We start from the raw sequence: 19448 nt of genomic DNA, 5'->3' as shown, positions 1-19448 counted from the left end.
GATACAATTATAAATGGGTTGTAGTCTTTATTTTCAGATCATTTCTTGATATGGTATAGAAATGCAATGGACTTAGGCATGTTCATTTTGTATACTGCAACTTTACTCAATTTGCTCATTAGTTCTAACAGTTATTGGTGGTTTCTTCCTGTTTCCTGTATTCAAGATCATGCCATCAGCAAACAAAAACAGTTTCACTTCTACTATGATTTGGATATGTATTATTTCTTTTTCTTGCTTAACTGCTCAGACACTAATGGCTAGGAGTTCCATTATACAGAATAAAATGGCAAGAGTGGGCATCCTTGTGTTATTCCTAATCTTAGATGAAATACTTGTCAACCTTTTACCATTGAGTATGATGTTAGCTGTAGACCTGTCATATATATGCCTTGATTATGTTAAGCGATGTTTCCTCTATAACCAGTTTGTTGAGTTTATCATGAAAGGATGTTGCATTTTGTCAAAGGCCTTTCCTGAATCTATTGAGACGATCATGATTTTCATCTTCCTTTTGCTAACGTGGTGTACCACGTTGATTTATTTCTGGATGTTGAACCATCCTGCATCTCTCTGGTAATTCCATTTGACCATGGTGTATGGCCCTTTAAATGTATTGTTGAATTCGGTTTACTAATCTTTTGTTGGGCATTTGTGCTCAATAAATATTTTATTTACTAATATTTTGTTGAGCATTTGTGCATCTATGTTTATCAGGGATATTGGCCTGTAATTGTCTTTTCTTGTCTTCTGTGGTTTTGGTCTCAAGATAATGCTGACTTCATAAAATTAGATGAAATTATCCTCTCCTCTTCTGTTTTTTGGAAGAGTTCAAGAAGATTGGTATTAATTATTGTTAACATTTCTCTTAAGGCCAGTTTGGTGGTGATTGACTCCTTCAGCTTTGCTTGTCTGCAAAACTGTCATCCCTTTTCCAATTCTGAAGGACAACTTTGGTGGATAGAGTGTTTTTGGTCGACAGATTTTTTATTTTAGCACTTTGAATATATGATGCTGCTCCCTTCAAGCATGCAAAGTCCATGGTGCAAAATCTGCTAATTATGGAGGTTTCCTTACACATAAAAAGTTTCTTTTACCAATGGGGTGCCTGGCTGGCTCATTCAGTTAAACATCTGACTCTTGGTTTCAATTCAGATCACAATTTCACAGTTGTGGGATTGAGCCCCACATCATGCTCAGTGTGGAGCACAGAGCCTGTTGAGATTCTCTCTCTCCCCCTCTCTGTGCCCCAGCCCGCTCATGGCTACATAAATATCAAATCACTTTTGAACACCCAAGAAATTTATCTGAGGACTGAAAGAGCAAAATTGCACAACTAGAGGTAGGAAAAAACGCCCACATCATGTAAGATAGGAGCTGTGAAGAGTTGATTTGGGGGAATAAAGAACTGTAGGTGCTATGAAGGGGAGGGAAACAGAATCATGGAGAAAGAGAGTGACAGCACACATAGGGGATTGCACAAGAAAAATTCTTCCCCAAAATGATTGACTGGGAAAATTAGAGGGGCTAACTACTACAAGTTTTTATAAGCAGCAAAGTCTGAAGTTTTAGAAGTCCACCACTGCTAGCATCATATAGGTGGACCTAGTGGTGCTCCTGTGGGGAAGAAGGGCAGAGGCCCAGGAGCAGGCAGTGTGGTCTGAAGATCCCTTGACTTGCACGGGGAGAGACAGTTTCCCATCTTGAATTGCATTTTGGAGAGGAAGCATGGCCTCTCCGGAGACAGAAGAACTGGAGGTGCCAACAGCCACCCTGTTCCCTAGCATTGGAACGAAGACACTGACTGAGGGCAGCAAACGTTGGCATCAGCATTGTGCTACACTTTACCATAAACTCCAAACCTCTTCATAGTCATGCTACTGCTCTTTTGGGGACAAATCAGCAAACAGCAAAGGCAAAGTGAGACCCTCCCCCAGAGGATCAGCATGGGTCTGCATCATGTGGGTCCCTAAAATTTGGAGCTTGGAGTTCTGAAACTCAGCCATACACCTGAGATAAACTACAGGAGCACTGTGCCACCTGGCATGTGGGAAACTCTGATGCAGGCAGGATGAAGTCAGGGATCTGGCAGAAGGTGGAAATACAAGAGAGGTGATTGCTCTTCTGTGGGGGATTTCTGAACAGTGGTGGGGTTGAGCTCCCCATTGAGGACAATAGAGCAGAGAAATGTCATTTTCCCTCCAGCCCATCAGAACTTACCAACTTCAGTGAGCAAAACAGTTCTAGACAGTGGAGGCCAGACCTGCTGACACCAAGCCCCACCCCCTGCACCTTACAGGTGCATCTCCACTAGGGCAAGTCCTCCTGAGAATCAGAGCAGCAGAACCCTGCCAAGGAAGCCAGCACAACCCCCCTGCATGCACCAAGTTGACTAATCATATGGTGCTGCAAAGCTTCACCTCTCAGGGAAACAGGGTCTAGTTTCTTTTTTTTTTCCCCTTTTTTGGACCTCTTCTTTTTAAAAAAATTGTTTTTAATGTTTATTTTTTTTCAACGTTTATTTATTTATTTTGGGGGGGGGACAGAGAGAGACAGAGCATGAACGGGGGAGGAGCAGAGAGAGAGGGAGACACAGAATCGGAAACAGGCTCCAGGCTCTGAGCCATCAGCCCAGAGCCCGACGCGGGGCTCGAACTCACGGACTGCAAGATCGTGACCTGGCTGAAATCGGACGCTTAACCGACTGCGCCACCCAGGCGTCCCTGTTTATTTATTTTTGAAAGAGAGAGACAGAGTGTGAGCAGGGGAGGTACAGAGAGAGGGAGACACAGAATCCAAAGCAGGCTCCAGGCTCTGAGCTGTCAGCACAGAGCAGGACATGGGGCTCAAACTCAGAAATGGTGAGATCATGACCTGAGCTGAAGTTGGACACCCAACCGACTGAGCCATCCAGGAGCCCCTTGGACCTCTTCTTAATATAGGCATTCTCTCAGGAGCAGGAATAAAACAGTCTTTCCCAACAACCACACACACAAAAAGGTGATCCAGATAAAATGACAAGGTGGAGGAATTCACCCCAAAACAAAAAACAGGAAGAAGTCGCAGGCAGGGATTTGATCAATATATAAGTAAGATGCCTGAATGAGAATTTAAAACAATAATCTTAAGGATACTAGTTGGGGTTTCAAAAAGCATAGAAGATTCCAGAGAATCCCTTGCTACAGAGATAAAAGAGCTAAAATCTAGTTAGGTTGAAATTAAAAATGTTATAACCAAGATACAAACCTAAATGGAGGCAATAAAAACAAAGATGAATGAGCAGAGGAGCAAATTAGTAATATAGAAGATTAAATTATGAAAAATAATGAAGTTGAAAAGAACAGGTAAAGAAGGGCAATTGGATTATTAATGTAGACTTAGAGAACTCATCAATTCCTTAAAGCACAGTAACATTCATATCATAGGAGTCTGATAAAAAGAACAGAAATAAAAAGGAGCAGAAGGTTTCTTTCAGCAAATTATACCTGAAAATTTCCCTAATCTGGGGAAAGACACAGACATCAAAATCCAAGAAGTAGAGAACTCCCATTAAATTCAAAAAATCCAACCATCAACAAGACACATAATACTCAAATTCACAAAATACACAGACAAGGAAAGAATCCTGAAAGCAGCAAGTAGACAAAAAAAACTCCTTATCATAGAAGGGAAAACAGATCAGGTTCCCAGCAGACCTGTCCAGAGAAATTTGGCAAGCCAAAAGGGAGTGCCATGATATATTCAACATGCTGAATGGGGAAAATATGCATCCAAGAATTCTTTATCCAGCAAAGCTCTCTGTCATTCAGAATAAAAGGAGAGATAGAGTTTCCCAGATTAAAAAAAAAAAAAACTAAAGAAAGGAGTTTGACCACTAAACCAGTCCTGTAAGAAATATTAAAAGGGACTCTTTGGTTAGGGGAAGAAAAGACCACAAGCAACAAAGACAAGAAAGAACAAGAGAACATTACCAGGAACACCAACTTTACAGATAATACAATGGCACCAACCTCATATCTATCAATAATCACCTTGAATCCAAATGCTCTAAATGCTCCAATCAAAAGACATAGGGTATCAGAACAGATAAAAAAAAAAAAAAACAAGACCCATCTATATGCTGCATGCAAGAGATTCATTTTAGACCTAAAGACACCTGAAGATTGAAAGTGGGGGAAATGGAGAACCATCTACCATATGAATGGATGCCAAAATAAAAGTAGATTAGCAATATTTGTATCATAAAACTCACTTTTAAACCAAAGACTATAACAAGAGATGAAGAAGGGCATTATATCATAATTAAGGGATCTATTCATCAAGAAGGTCTAACAATTATAAAAGAAGGTCTAACAATTATAAATATTTATGCTTCCAACTTGGAACACCAAAATATATAAATCAATTAATAATAAACATAAAGAAACTTATTGATAATAATATCATCATAATAGAGGACTTTAACATCCCACTTACAACAATTGACAGATCATCTAAGATGAAAATAAATAAGGAAATAATGGCCTTGAATGACACACTGGACTGGATATACTTAACAGACATATTCAGAACATTCCATCCTAAAGCAGCAGACTATACATTCTTCTCAAGTTCACATGCAACATTCCAGATTAGATCGCATACTAGGTCACAAATCAGTCATCTACAAATACAAAGACTCAAATCATACCATGCATATTTTCAGATGACAATGCTATGACACTTGAAGTCAACCACAAGAAAAAATTTGAAAAGACAACAAATATATGAAGGTTAAATAACATCATACTAAAGAATGAATGGGTTAACCAGGAAATTAAAGAAGAAATAAATACAGGGAAGCAAATGAAAATTAAACATGACAGTCTAAAACCTTTGGGATGCAGCAAAGACAGTCCTAAGAGGGAAGTAATACAGGCCTACCTCAAAAAGAATGAAACATTTCAAATACACAACCTAACCTTACAATTAAAGGAGCTAGAAAAGGAAAAGGAAATAAAGCCTAAATCCAGGAGAAGAAGGGAAATAAAAAAGATTAGAGCAGAGGGGCACCTGAGTGGCTCAGTGGGTGGAGCATCTGACTTCAGCTCAGGTCATGATCTCACATTTTGTGAGTTCGAGCCCCGCATCAGGCTAGCTGCTGTCAGCATAGAGTCTGCTTTGGATCTTCTGTCCCCTTCTCTCTCTTCCCCTTCCCCACTGGTGCTCTCTCTTGAAAAAAAAATTTTTTTTAAAGATCAGAAATCAATGATATAGAAACAACAAAAAAAACCCCAGTAAAACATATAAACTGTGGGTTCAGCTTTTGGCTTTGTCCAGCAAAGCCAAAGATGGAAGAAAGGATTACTCAAGACTCCACAAGTCAAGAGAGGTGAGATGGAGGCTAAGGGAAATCTCCCTGAGCTGCTCTCAAGCTTCTGTATTTATTAGGCACAATTTATAAGGAAAACATCACACAATATGTTCGTGGTTACATGCCAGAAGAACACAGAAAGCATAGAAAGCAGGCAACAAACAAACAAACAAACAAAAAAAAAACAAAGCATTCCCAAGACTACAAAAGAGCAGATGCTGAAAACAGGGTGGATAACAAGATAAAATATTCCATAGATAACATGGTCTAAGGAATTCATGAGCACAGGCAGGAACCAACCCCTAAATACACTTTAACCAGATACTGGTTAGCTGTTTTCAGTATGGCCAGAAAGCAGTGTAATTTGTTCCCTATAATCTCTTAACCCAGAAAATAGCTATTTGATTTCCCACATATCCCTTTTTTTGTTTGAATAATCTTCTTGTTCATCGGAGTTGAGGAGGGCAATCAGTTGTCATTCATGACCTCTTGAGGAGACCACTATTGAGTAGATCATTCAGAGGGCTATGAGAAATACAATCAAGATTAATAAGCAAAGAGCTCCAATAATCCAAATATGTAACTTGAGGCCAAGGAAACAGTAGGTTGGATTCAACCATATCACATTGTCAAATAACTCATGTTCCACTTATATCTGTGTTTCCTGTTGAGTATCTAACAGTTGTTGATGCAGCTGGGAAGACAGAGCATTAATCTCAGACTATAAATTGGTGGAAAAATCCTTGTAAGTGTTTTTTCACTAAATCCCAGGAGTGGTGAGACGTATTATACTGTAAGAGAGTGATACAAATATTGTCATGTTGCCAGTCACATTGTATATTTTGACGATCAGCAAGTGCCTGTTGGCAGTCCCCCATCCATTGGAGTGCTGCTTCTGCAGCTTGCGGTCTCTGCATGATACCATGATCAATCTGTGACTCCTCATTGCTTGGGTGATGTTAGTCATTATGTGATTGACTACTTTAGAAGTATGGATAGACTCTGTCAGGGAGACAACTACAACAGAGGCTGTGGTAAGATGACAACCAATGAGATAAGGAAGACAACAAGCCATCCAACAAATCTTTTAGGCCTCCACTTAGAAATGGCTTGGACTGGAGGGAGGAGCCAAGATGGCGGAACAGCATGGAAGAATTTTGTGTGTCTCGTGTCCGTGAAACACAGCCAGACCAACACTAAACCATCCTACAAACCTAGAAAACTGATTGGAGGATTAACACAACAATCTGCACAACCTGAACCACCTGAATTCAGCAGGTACGCAGTGCGGAGAGGTGAACTTGGGGAGCAAGAGGGAGCAGGAAGGGAGGTCTTTTGTGAGCAGAGGACAGAGACTGGCGGGGGTGGAGAGAATACAGTAAAAACACCCCTCCCCAAAAGCAGCTGGAGAGAAATTGGAAAATTAGAAACAGCCACAGGGACTAAACTAAAAAGGGAGAAAGGAGAAAGGAGAGGGTTTAAGTTCCATTAAGACTGTAAACAAGGGGGGCGCAAAGGCTGCAACTCCACAGCTTGATACCTGGCGGTGCTCTGGTGGGAAGGGCGAATCCCCAGGAGCAGAGTGGGGTCCAGGAGGTTCTCAGGCCACACGGAGAAAAGCGGTTCCATTGCTAGAAGGACATTTGGTAGAGACTGTTGAAGCCACCTGGTCCCAGCAGACCCCATAAAATGGCCACACTCACTGGTGCTGGAACAACGTCATTAAGGGTGAAGCCTACTACCAGATGTGTGTTGTGATTTTCCATAATCTCTGAAAAGCTGCTGCTACACTGTCTCGCGAACATTTTCTGGGACGGGCTGGCACCTGTCCACAGTCTTGGGGCACCAGCAACAACAGGGTCCAGCGAGCGTTCCTGGCTGCAGCTGACATTTGCCCATTGCTCATTCAGCCATTGCTGGGTGAGACCCTCCCACAGAGGGAAGGAGGGGGTCAAAGCCACAGTCCTTTGGAAGTAAAGGTCTGGAGAAAACAGCCGCATCTGAGACAAAACTCAGGAGCAAGGTACTGCCTGGGGCCTGGTCACAGAGAGTGAAGGAGCAGTGAGTGGACAAGAGCTGAAGACAAAGGATGGGTGCGTGATTACTGATCCGGGAGAACAGACCAGGTAGCTGGTTGGCGCCATTTTCACCATTCCCGCGCATGCACATATGCACCTACGAGCGCCACAACAATCCACACCAGTAGGCTAGCACCACCATCTAGTGGAGAACAGAGCCATTACACTGAGCCCCGCCCAACTGGGCCAACTTCACTCTTCAAGAACACAAGTCTCACTGCCAGCTTAGTTTGTGGACTATAAAGTGCTACATAGTCTGACTTCGAGGGGAAAACGAAGTAATTTCAGTCCTACTTCAATCTGTTAGCAAGTCCATCTATTCAATTTTCTTTCTTTTGTTTTCTTCTCTTTTACACTTCTTTTCTTTTTCTTGATACAGAAAGAGAAAAAATTAATTTTTATTTTCAATTTTTATTAAAAATATATGTCTTTAATTTTTATTACTATATTTTTTACTTGTGTGTAAATTTTTTCAATTTCTATTTTACCTCCATCATTTTATTTCAGTCTATTTCAGTGTATTCACCTTTTCAAAGTTTCAAACGATTCCCTTTTTTTCTTTTTCTTTTTTCTCTTTTTTATTTCTTTTCTTTTTCTTGAATTCAGAAAGAGAAAAACTTCATTTTTAAAATTTTTTTAATGTTTATTTATTTTTGAGACAGAGACAGACAGAGCATGAATGAGGGAGGGTCAGAGAGAGAGGGAGACACAGAATCCAAAGCAGGCTCCAGGCTCTGAGCTGTCAGCACAGAGCTCGACTCAGGCCTTGAACTCATGAACTGTGAGATCATGACCTGAGCCGAAGTCAGAGGTTCAACTGACTGAGCCACCCAGGCTCCCCAAGAAAAACTTCATTTTTACTTTAAATTTCTATTAAAAATATTTTTCTTTAATTTTTTTACTATATTTTTTCTTTTATGTAATTTTTTTCAAATTCTATTTTACTTCCATCATTTTATTTTAGTCTGCTACAGTGTATTCACTTTTTGAATTTTCAAATGATTTCCTTTTTTTCTTTTTTAATCTTATTTCTATTTTTTCTTTCTTTTCTTTTTCTTGAATACAGAAAGAGAAAAAATTCATTTTTATCTTTAATTTTTATTAAAATATTTTTCTTTATTTTTTCTACTATATTCTTTACTTTTGTGTATATTTTTTTCAAATTTTATTTTTATTTTTTCTTTTTTATTCCCATCATCTCATTTTAGTCTACTTCAGTGTATTCATTTTTTAAAATTCTCAAAAGATTTCCTTTTTTTCTTTCCCCCACCCTTTTTTTCTCTAATCTGTCAAATCACTTTCAACACCCAGACCAAAACACACCTAGGATCTGGCATCATTTATTTGATTTGTGTGTGTGTGTGTGTGTGTGTGTGTGTGTTTAATTTTTTAATTTTAATATTTTTTAATTTTAATTTTTCTACCTCATTAATGCCTTTTCTCCCTTCAAAATGACAAAATGAAGGAATTCACTCCAAAAGGAAGAGCACGAAGAAACGACAGCCAGGGATTTAACCACTCAGGTACAAGCAAGGTGTCTGAACCAGAATTTAGAATCACAATAATAAGAATACTAGCTGCAGTCAAAAATAGATGAGAATCCCTTTCTGCAGAGATACAAGAAGTAAAAAATAGCCAGAATGAAATTGAAACTGCTATAACTGAGCTGAAATCACGGATGGATGCAGCGGCAGCACAGATGGATGAGGCAGAACAGAGAATCAGTGATATAGAGGACAAACTTATGGAGAATAATGAAGCAGAAAAAAAGAGGGAGATTAAGGCAAAAGAGCATGATTTAAGAATTAGAGGAATCAGTGACTCATTAAAAAGGAAAAACATGAGAATCATAGGGGTCCCAGAAGTGGAAGAGAGAAATAGGGGTAGAAAGGTTATGTGAGCCAATTATAGCAGAAAATGTTCCTAACCTGGGGAAAGACACAGACATCAAAATCCAGGAAGCACGGAGGACCCCCATTAGATTCAGCAAAAACCAATCAGCAATAAGGCATATCATAGTCAAATACACAAAATACTCAGGCAAGGAGAGAATCATGAAAGCAACAGGGAAACAAAGTCCCTAACATACAAGGGAAGACAGATCAGGTTTGCAGTGGACCTACCCACAGAAACTTGGCAGGCCAGAAAGGAGTGGTGGGATATATTCAGTGTGCTGAATCAGAAAAATATGCACCCAAAAATTCTTTATCCAGCAAGGCTGTCATTCAAAATAGAAGGAGAGATTAAAAGTTTCCCAGATAAACAAAAATTAAAGGAACTTGTGACCACTAAACCAGCCCTGCAATAAATTTTAAGGGGGAATCTCTGAGGGGAGAAAGGATGAAAATATATCTGTATAAATAAATAAATAAATACCAAAAGCAACAAAGACTAGAAAGAACCAGAGAACACCACCAGAAAGTCCCACTCTACAAACATCATAATGGCAATAAATTCATATCTTTCAGTACTCACTCTAAACATCAATGGACACAATGCTCCAATCAAAAGACATAGGGTAACAGAATGGAGAAGAAAACAAGATCCATCTATATGCTGTTTACAAGAGACCCACTTTAGACCTAAAGACACCTTCAGATTAAAAATAAGAGGGTGGAGAACCATCTATCATGCTAATGGCCAACAGCAAAAAAAAAAAAAAAAAAAGCTGGAGTAGCCATACTTATATTAGACAATCTAGACTTTAAAATAAAGACTGTATCAAGAGATGCAGAATGGCATTATATCATAATAAAGGGGTCTATCCACCAAGAAGACCTTGTAAACATTTGTAAACGTGTAAATTGTAAACATTTATGTGCCAAATGTGAGAGCACCCAAATATATAAATCAATTAATCACAAACATAAAGAAACTCGCCGATAAGAATACCATAAGAGTAGGAGACTTCAACACCCCACTCACAACAATGAACAGATCATCTAATCAAAAAATCAACAAGGAAAGAATGGCCTTGAATGACACACTGGACCAGATGGACTTAACAGATATATTCAGAATATTTCATCCTAAAGCAGCAGAATATACATTCTTCCCCAGTGCACATGGAATGTTCTCCAGAACAGTCCATATACTGGGACACAAATCAACCCTAAGTAAGTACAAAAAGATCGAGATCATACCGTGCATATTTTCAGACCACAACTCTATGAAACTCGAAATCAACCACAAGAAAAAATTTAGAAAGGTAACAAATACTTGTAGACTGAAGAACATCCTACTAAAGAATGAATGGGATAACCAAGCAGTTAAAGAGGAAACTAAAAAGTATATGGGAGTCAATGAAAAACATAACACCACAACCCAAAACCTCTGGGACTCAGCAAAGGCGGTCATAAGACGAAAGTATCTAGCATTCCAGGCCTTCGTAAAGAAGGAAGAAAGATCTCAGATACACAACCTAACCTTAGGCCTAAAGCGCTGGAAAAAAAAAACAGCAAATAAAACCCAAAACCAGCAGAAGACAGGAAATAATAAAGATTAGAGCAGAAATTAATGCTATCGAAACCAAAAAAAAAAAAAAAAAAAAACAAAAAAAAACAAAACCCAGAACAGATCAATGAAATGAAAAGCTGGTTCTTTGAAAGAAGTAACAAAATTGATAAACCACTATCCAGTTTGATCACAAAGAAAAAGGAAAGGACCCGAATAAATAAAATCAAGAATGACAGAGGAGAGATCACAACCAATACAGCAGAAATAAAAACAGTAATAAGAGAATATTATGAGCAATTATATGCCAAAAAATGGGCAATCTGGAAGAAATGGACAAATTCCTAGAAACATATACACTACCAAAACTGAAACAGGAAGAAATAGAAAATTTGAACAGACCCATAACCAGTAAGGAAATCGAATTAGTAATCAAAAATCTTCCAAAAACAAGAGTCCAGGGCCAGATGACTTTCCAGGGGAATTCTACCAAATATTTATGGCAGAGTTAACACCTATTCTCTTGAAGGTGGTCCAAAAAATAGAAATGGAAGGAAAACTTCCAAACTCTTTCTATGAAGCCAGCATTACCTTGATTCCAAAACCAGACAAAGACCCCACTAAAAAGGAGAACAATAGACCAATTTCCCTGATGAACATGAATGCAAAAATCCTCAACAAGATATTAGCCAACCAGATCCAACAATACATTAAAAAAATTATTCACCACCACCAAGTGGGATTTATACCTGGGATGCAGGGCTGGTTCAATACCTGCAAAAAATTAACGTGACTTATCACATCAATAAAAGAAGGGACAAGAACCATATGAGCCTCTCCATAGATGCAGAGAAAGCATTTGACAAAATACAACATCCTTTCTTGATAAAAACCCTCAAGAAAGTAGGGATAGAAGGACCATACCTCGAGATCATAAAAGCCATATATGAATGACCCAACGCTAATATCATCCTCAATGGGGAAAAACTGAGAGCTTTCTCCCTAATGTCATGAACAAGACAGGGTTGTCCACTCTCGCTACCATTATTCAACATAGTATTGGAAGTCTTAGCCTCTGCAATCAGACAACACAAAGAAATAAAAGGCATCCAAATTGGCCAGGAGGAGGTCAGACTTTCACTCTTCACAGATGGCATGATACTCTATATGGAAAACCCAATAGATTCCACCAAAAAACTGCTAGAATTGATTCATGAATTCAGCAAAGTTGAATAGATATAAATCTATTTATAGTTTTATATAGAATTATATAGAATTGATTTTATTTTATATAGAATTATATAGAATTGATTCATGAATTCAGCAAAGTTGAATAGATATAAAATCAATGCACAGAAATTGGTTGCATTCCTATACACCAACAATGAAGCAACAGAAAGAGAAATCAAGGAATTGATCCCATTTACAGTTGCACCAAAAACCATAAGATACCTAGGAATAAACGTAACCAAAGAGGTGAAAAATCTATACGCTGAAAACGATAGGAAGCTTATGAAAGAAATTGAAGAAGACACACAAACATGGAAAAAGATTCCATGCTCCTGAATAGGAAGAACAAATATTCTTAAAATGCCGATAGTACCAAAAGCAATCTACATATTCAATGCAATCCCGATCAAAGTGACATCAGCATTCTTCACAGAGCTAGAAAAAATAATCCTAAAATTTGTATGGAACCAGAAAAGACCCCGAATAGCCAACGAAATCTTGAAAAAGAAAACCAAAGCAGGAGGCATCACAATCCCAGACTTCAAGCTATACCTCAAAGCTGTAATCATCAAGACAGTATGGTACTGGCACAAGAACAGACACTCAGATCAATGGAACAGAATAGAAAATCCAGAAATGGACCCACAGACATATGGCCAACTAATCTTTGACAAAGCAGGAAAGAATATCCAGTGGAATAAAGACAGTGTCTTCAGCAAGTCGTGCTGGGAAAACTGGACAGTGACATGCAGAAGAATGAACCTGGACCACTTTCTTACACCATCCACAAAAATAAACTCAAAATGGGTGAAAGACCTCAGTGTAAGACAGGAATCCATCAAAATACTCGAGGAGAAAGCAGGCAAAAACATCTTTGATCTTACCCACAGCAACTTCTTCCTCAACACATCCCTGGAGGCAAGGGAAACAAAAGCAGAAATGAACTACTGGGACCTCATCAAAATAAAAAGCTTCTGCATAGTGAAGGCAACAATCAGCAAAACTAAACAGCAACCAACACAATGGGAGATGATATTTGCAAATGACATCTCAGATAAAGGGTTAGTATCCAAAATCTACACAGAACTTATCAAACTCAACACCCAAAAAACAAATAATCCAGTGAAGAAATGGGCAAAAGACATGAATAGACACATCTCCAAAGAAGACATACAGATGGCCAACCGACACACAAAAAAAATGCTCAACATCACTCATCATCAGGGAAATACAAATCAAAACCACGATGAGAGACCACCTGACACCTGTCAGAATGGCTAACATTAACAACTCAGGCAACAACAGATGTTGTTGATGATGCGGAGACAGAGGATCTCTTTGCATTCTTGGGGGCAATGCAAGCTGGTGCAGCCACTCTGGAAAACAGTATGCAGATTCCTCAAAAAACTAAAAATAGAACTACCTTATGACCCAGCAATTGCACTACTAGGCATTTATCCATGGGATACATGTGTGCTGTTTCACAGGGACACATGCACCCCCATGTTTATACCAGCACTATCAACAATAGCCAAAGTATGGAAAGAGCCCAAATGTCCAATGATGGATGAACGGATAAAGGAGATGTGATACACACACACACACACACACACACACACACACACAATGGAGTATTACTTGGCAATCAAAAAGAATGAAATCTTGCCATTTGCAACTACGTGGATGGAACTGGAGGGTATTATGCTAAGTGAAATTAGTCAGTCAGAGAAAGACAAAAATCATATGACTTCACTCATATGAGGACTTTAAGAGACAAAATAGATGAACATAAGGGAAGGGAAACAAAAATAATATCAAAACAGGGAGGGGGACAAAACAGAAGAGACTCATAAATATGAAGATCAAACAGAGGGTTACAGGAGGGGTTGTGGGAGGGGGTGTGGGCTAAATGGGTAAGGGGCATTAAGGAATCTACTCCTGAAATCATTGTTGCATTATATGCTAATTTGGATGTAAATTTTAAAAAATAAAAAAAATAAAATTATTTAAAAAAGAAATGGCTTGGGATAATTCAGCTAATTCAGAGGCCACTGGACCCTTCCCAGGGCCTTATTAGATTTACTGGCAGCCAAATTTGAGGCTGTCTTTTTAGGATAAACATTGTGAGATAGAAAGTTTGGTAACATGATGGCTGATACAGGCTGTGTATGTACCAAGACAGAGGAGATACTTCAAAAACATAATGTGGGTTGTCAAATGTTATATTAACTGACTTAAAGAAAGGAGGATCTATGATGTGAGGCCAACACAGTGATGAAAAAGTAGTAGCAGTCTGGATAAAGAAAAAGATTAAGCAAATCATTACCTTACCCAAACTCTGAGAAACCACAGCTAAATATATGCTACAAACCTTTTTTCTATGGTAGATGGCGCTCTGACACAGTGCATGACTTTGGTGGCATGTCGATGGAGCTTCTTAAGTTGTCCCAGGTGACGTCATATACCTTGGTCATTTTCGGGCATTGTCTCCCCTGTTGTCCTTGTAAGGACAAATTGGCCATCTGAGGAAGAGAGTTGAAGAATCAACTCCTGGTATGGTTTAATCAGACAGGCAGAAACCCAATGGGATCCTGATGGGAGAAGAAGACATCCATATGCCCGTCCCCATGTTATCAGTTCATATGGTCCTTTCCATGAATATATGTCTTTAAGTAGCACCTTGGCTCTGATATTTGAGCTGGAAGATGGTGCAAAATGCTGGTGGGAAGCTGTGAGGCCATGGGAATCACAATTTCTAAAAATTTAGAATGTAGAAGTTTTTATATAGTGAATTCCATGGGGAAGCATTTTGTGTTTTCCCTCTTTTGTTTGTGAAGCATTTGTTTTAAAGTGGCATGTGTACATTCTATAATAGCTTGTCTGGTAGAGTGATATGGTATGCGCATAATGTGTTGTATATTCCAACTTTGGAAGAATGCCTTTACCATGGAGGAAAGGTATCCAGGTTGTTGTCAGTTTTAATTTGTTGAGGTTTACTGGCTTGTGAAAGTGCATGTAAAAAAAATGAAGAATGATATTTTTTGCACTTTCTCCAGTGTGAATAGAGGCCATTATAAATCCTGAAAAGGTTTCCACAGACATGCGGATATATTTGTGATGCCCGAATGGGGCATAGTATGTCATATCAGCTTGCCAAAGCTTATTTGCATTTAGACCTGTGGGGTTTATTCCCATTGCTGTGTCCTCCTGATTGCTATTGACAATGAGGGCCAGCAGCAACAATGTGTTTCTCTCGAGTAACTGTGAGATGGAATTGTTTAATAAGGGACTTATAATTTTGATGAAAAAAGTCATGAGATAATCAAGCAGTTTTAAAAGCTATATTGTAGTCAACAAATTGGTCTGCAAACTCGTTTCCTTCTGTTAAAGGTCCAGGTAAACCTGAATGTGCTCTTATGTGAGTGATAGAAAGAGGGTATGCTTGTTCACCTAGTAAGGCTTGTAAAGTTAAAAATAATGACAATAAGGAGGGATCCGTTAATTCCCTAACAGAGGCCTGTTCTATATTCTCTATCACATAAACTACATATTGAGAATCTACTACAATATTAATAGGTTGGTTAGGAAATTGTTGTAAACCCATAATAGTGGCCTTTAATACTGCTCTTTGAGTAGATGTTTGAGTATTTTTCACAGAGCTAGAACAAACAGTCCTAAAAGTTTTCTGGAACAATGAAAGACCCCAAATAGCCAAAGAAATCCTGAAAAAGAAAACCAAAGCTGGAGGCATGACAATCCCAGACTTCAATCTATACTACAAAGCTGTAATCATCAACACAGTATGGTACTGGCACAAAAACAGACACACAGATGAATGAAACAGAATAGAAAATCCAGAAATGGACCCGCAACTATACAGTCAACTAATCTTCAACAAAGCAGGAAATATCTAATGGAACAGAGACAGTCTTTTCAACAAATGGAGTTGGGAAAACTGTACAGCAACATGCAGAAGAATGAAACTGGACCACTTTCTTACAATATACATAAAATAAGTTCAAAATGTATAAAAGACCTAAATGTGAGATAATAAACCATCAAAATCCTAGAAGAGGACACAGGCAGCAACCTCATTGACATCAGCCTTAGTAGCTTCTTACTAGACATGTCTCCTGAGGCAAGGGAAACAAAAGCAAAAATGAACTACTGGGACCTCATCAAGATAAAAACGTTTTTGCACAGTGAAAGAAACAATCAAGGAAACTAAAAGGCAACCTACAGAATGGGAGAAGATATTTGCAAATGACATATATGATAAAGGGGTAGTATCCGAAATCTATAAAGAACTTACCAAACTCAATGCTCAAAAAAACAAATAATCCAGGGAAGAAATGGGGAGAAGACATGAATACACACTTTTCCAAAGAAGACATCCAGATGGCTAACAGACACATGAAAAAAATGCTCAGCATCACTCATAATCAGGGAAACATAAATCAAAACCACAATGAGATACCACCTCACACCTGTCAGAATGGCCAAAATTAACAAATCAGGAACTATCAGGCATCAGCAAGGATGCAAAGAAAGGGAAACCCTCTTGCACTGTTGGTGGGAGTGCAAACTGGTGCAGCCACTCTGGAAAACAGTATGGAGGTTCCTCAGAAAGTTAAAAATAGAACTACTCTCTGATACAGCAATTGTACTTCTAAGTTTTTACTCAAAGGAAACAAAAATACAGATGTGAAGGAGCACATGCACCCCAATGTTTATAGCAGCGCTATCGACAGTAGCCAAATTAAGGAAAAAGTCCAAGTGTCCATAAACTGATGAATGGATAAAGAAGATGTGAGACATAGATATATATGTGTGTGTGTATGTATATATATATATATATATATATATATACACACACATATATAATGGAATATTATATATATAAGGGAATATTACTCAGCCATAAAAAAGAATGAAATCTTACCATTTATAGTGATGTGGATGGAGCTAGAGAGTATAATGCTAAGAAAAATATCTCAATCAGAGAAAGACAAATACCATATAATTTCATTCATGTGTGAAATTTAAGAAAAAAAACAATCACATTGGGAAAAAAGAGAAAGGAAAACCAAGAAACAGATTCTTTGCTATAGAGAACACACTGATGGTTACTAGAGGGGAGGTGGGTGGGGGATGGGCTAGATGGGTGATGGGTATTAAGGAGGGCACTTGTTATAATGAGCATTACATGTAAGTGACAAATCACTAAATTCTACTCCTGAAACCAATATTACACTATATGTTAGCTAACTAGAATTTAAATAAAAATTTGAAAAAAAATATGCAGGGAATTCTTTAATTTGACCATAAGAAACCAACCCTGTGTAAAAATGGAGAAAAGATCTGAACAGACACCTCACCAAGGAATATGTATATGTAGATGGAAAAGAAGCTAACTCATTGCTAGTGGAAATCCAAAATGGTATAAGTACTTTGGAAGACATCTTGGCAGTTTCTTACAGATCTGAACCAAACTTAGGACACAAATCAGCAAATGTCTTCTTACTTATCTATGGGACTAAATTGGAACTAATACCCACATTAAAGTCTGCACATGAATGTTTATGGCAGCTTCATTCATAATGTCCTTAATATGAGCATGAATAAAGAAAATGTGGGACATCAACACAATGGAGTATTTACTAATCGTGTTGCTCTTTCTATAGAAATTCTCATTGTTCTCCGGTATCATATCAACTTGGTCTTCTAAGCCTAAAACATAATTTCAACTTTATTAGAAACTCCCAGGTGGTTTTTCATTCCTATATGCATTCCCCCTTTTAACAACATTCTACTCATATTGGTTGAATTCATACCTTCATTTTATTAACGTATTTTTCTACCTCAGATAATGTATTACATAGATTGTTTATTTCCCTCTTCCATTCTCTGTACAGATTTCCTGTCCAAGTCTTTGTTTCCTTTTCTTCTTCTCTGTGTAGTTGTTTTGGAGATCTCTTCTACTACTTATAGTAGAGTGTTCATATTTAGGAATGACTCACAAGAATTCTGACTAAAGAATCTTTGTATGTTGTGGCTTATAGAGATATCTTGAAGGAAGTTGGCTTTTTAACTGGGGACCCCACTTTTCAGGCAAAGTTATAACTTTTAAATAAAATATCATGTTTCTCACCTGAATAGATATTCATTTTACTCCTGGCAGGTAATGGTCTGACTGCCAACTCTCTTGACTCTCTAGAGTGGAAATAGAATGGGAATGCCAATGTCCACACGCAGAGGTCTACTAGACCTCCTTTCCAGTGGGGTGTCTCCTCTCCACCTTCAGGGAAACTTCATGACCTGAGTCCAGACACAGCCACCAATCCTTCTGCCCTGCTCCTCATATGGATGAGCTCCTTTTCTTATGTAAATTCTGGAGTATATCTCCTAATGCCCCCTCCTATAGATGGAGCACTGGAGATCCTATCCATTACAATCATTTCCAGGACCCCATATCTGAATGGAGAAGGAGAATGACCCAAACCAGGAAGGCAGTCAAGGGCCTGGACTCTGGACCACTGCCTCATCCTCCATTTCTGTGAACAGTTAGCCCTGGAGCTTGAAACTTAGTCCACAGTTGCACAGCCTGACAATAGAATATAAGAGAAACTTGGTAAGGTTTCCAAATTTTCATCAACTGCAACACTAACCCTCTCAAGCAAACAGGGCCAGAAATCAGCACAGGCAGAACTGGAGCCCAGATCACTAGGACCAGCCTCAGTGGGTCCCCACACCACCCAACACCAGGACACCAGGAACTGGCGACAGTCACCCGGGTTCAGCATTTTTAATGCCTCCCCTGCTCCACGGGACCCACATGCAAATCACCTGAGGTGCTCCCAGAAAAGACCCGCATCACAGGCCAAGGCCAGTGTGTTGGGTCTCCATCCAGAAGACAGAAATGCAGATGCTGTGGTCTTTCCTCTGCCTGCTGGCAGCTCCCCTGGGTGAGGATCTGGGGGCTCTGGGATAGACTAGGGCCTTTCTGTGGGATGAGACAGACTCACCATGACTCTCCTTACCCCCCAGGTGTCCTATCTCAACTTACACTTCGGGAGTCCGGCCCAGGACTGGTGAAGCCTTCACAATCCCTCTCTCTCACCTGCGTTGTCTCCGGAGGCTCTGTTACCAGCAGTTACTACTGGAACTGGATCCGCCAGCGCCCTGGGAGAGGGTTGGAGTGGCTGGGGTACTGGTCAGGTAGCACCAGCTACAACCCGGCTTTCCAGGGCCGCATCTCCATCACTGCTGACACAGCCCAGAACCAGTTCTCCCTGCAGCTGAGCTCCATGACCACCGAGGACACGGCCGTGTAC

The 19448-nt window shown here is 39.2% G+C and overlaps 2 long non-coding RNA genes and 4 gene segments (V, D, J or C); 4 read left to right on the top strand and 2 right to left on the bottom strand.

Annotated features, from left to right (window-relative positions):
- LOC125168484 (immunoglobulin heavy constant alpha 2-like) overlaps positions 1-19448 on the top strand; it is a 350186-nt gene that overhangs the window by 123916 nt on the left and 206822 nt on the right.
- The window catches only part of LOC125168488 (immunoglobulin heavy constant gamma 4-like), a 238365-nt gene that overhangs the window by 48247 nt on the left and 170670 nt on the right, over positions 1-19448 (top strand).
- Positions 1-19448, top strand: part of LOC125168486 (immunoglobulin heavy constant gamma 1-like) — a 533257-nt gene that overhangs the window by 366287 nt on the left and 147522 nt on the right.
- Positions 1-19448, top strand: part of LOC125168481 (immunoglobulin delta heavy chain-like) — a 724259-nt gene that overhangs the window by 607817 nt on the left and 96994 nt on the right.
- The window catches only part of LOC125168523 (uncharacterized), a 242250-nt gene that overhangs the window by 161146 nt on the left and 61656 nt on the right, over positions 1-19448 (bottom strand). The window lies entirely within an intron of this gene.
- LOC125168518 (uncharacterized) overlaps positions 1-19448 on the bottom strand; it is a 157433-nt gene that overhangs the window by 76929 nt on the left and 61056 nt on the right. For all 8 annotated transcript variants that reach the window (XR_007153163.1, XR_007153167.1, XR_007153164.1 and 5 more), the window contains exon 2: positions 16280-16288. This is a non-coding gene — a long non-coding RNA (uncharacterized LOC125168518). The remainder of the gene's footprint in view (positions 1-16279; positions 16289-19448) is intronic.

The sequence above is a fragment of the Prionailurus viverrinus genome, chromosome B3 (genome assembly GCF_022837055.1).
Source record: "Prionailurus viverrinus isolate Anna chromosome B3, UM_Priviv_1.0, whole genome shotgun sequence".
NCBI lineage: Eukaryota > Metazoa > Chordata > Mammalia > Carnivora > Felidae > Prionailurus > Prionailurus viverrinus.
This window is presented reverse-complemented; position numbering and strand designations above follow the sequence as displayed.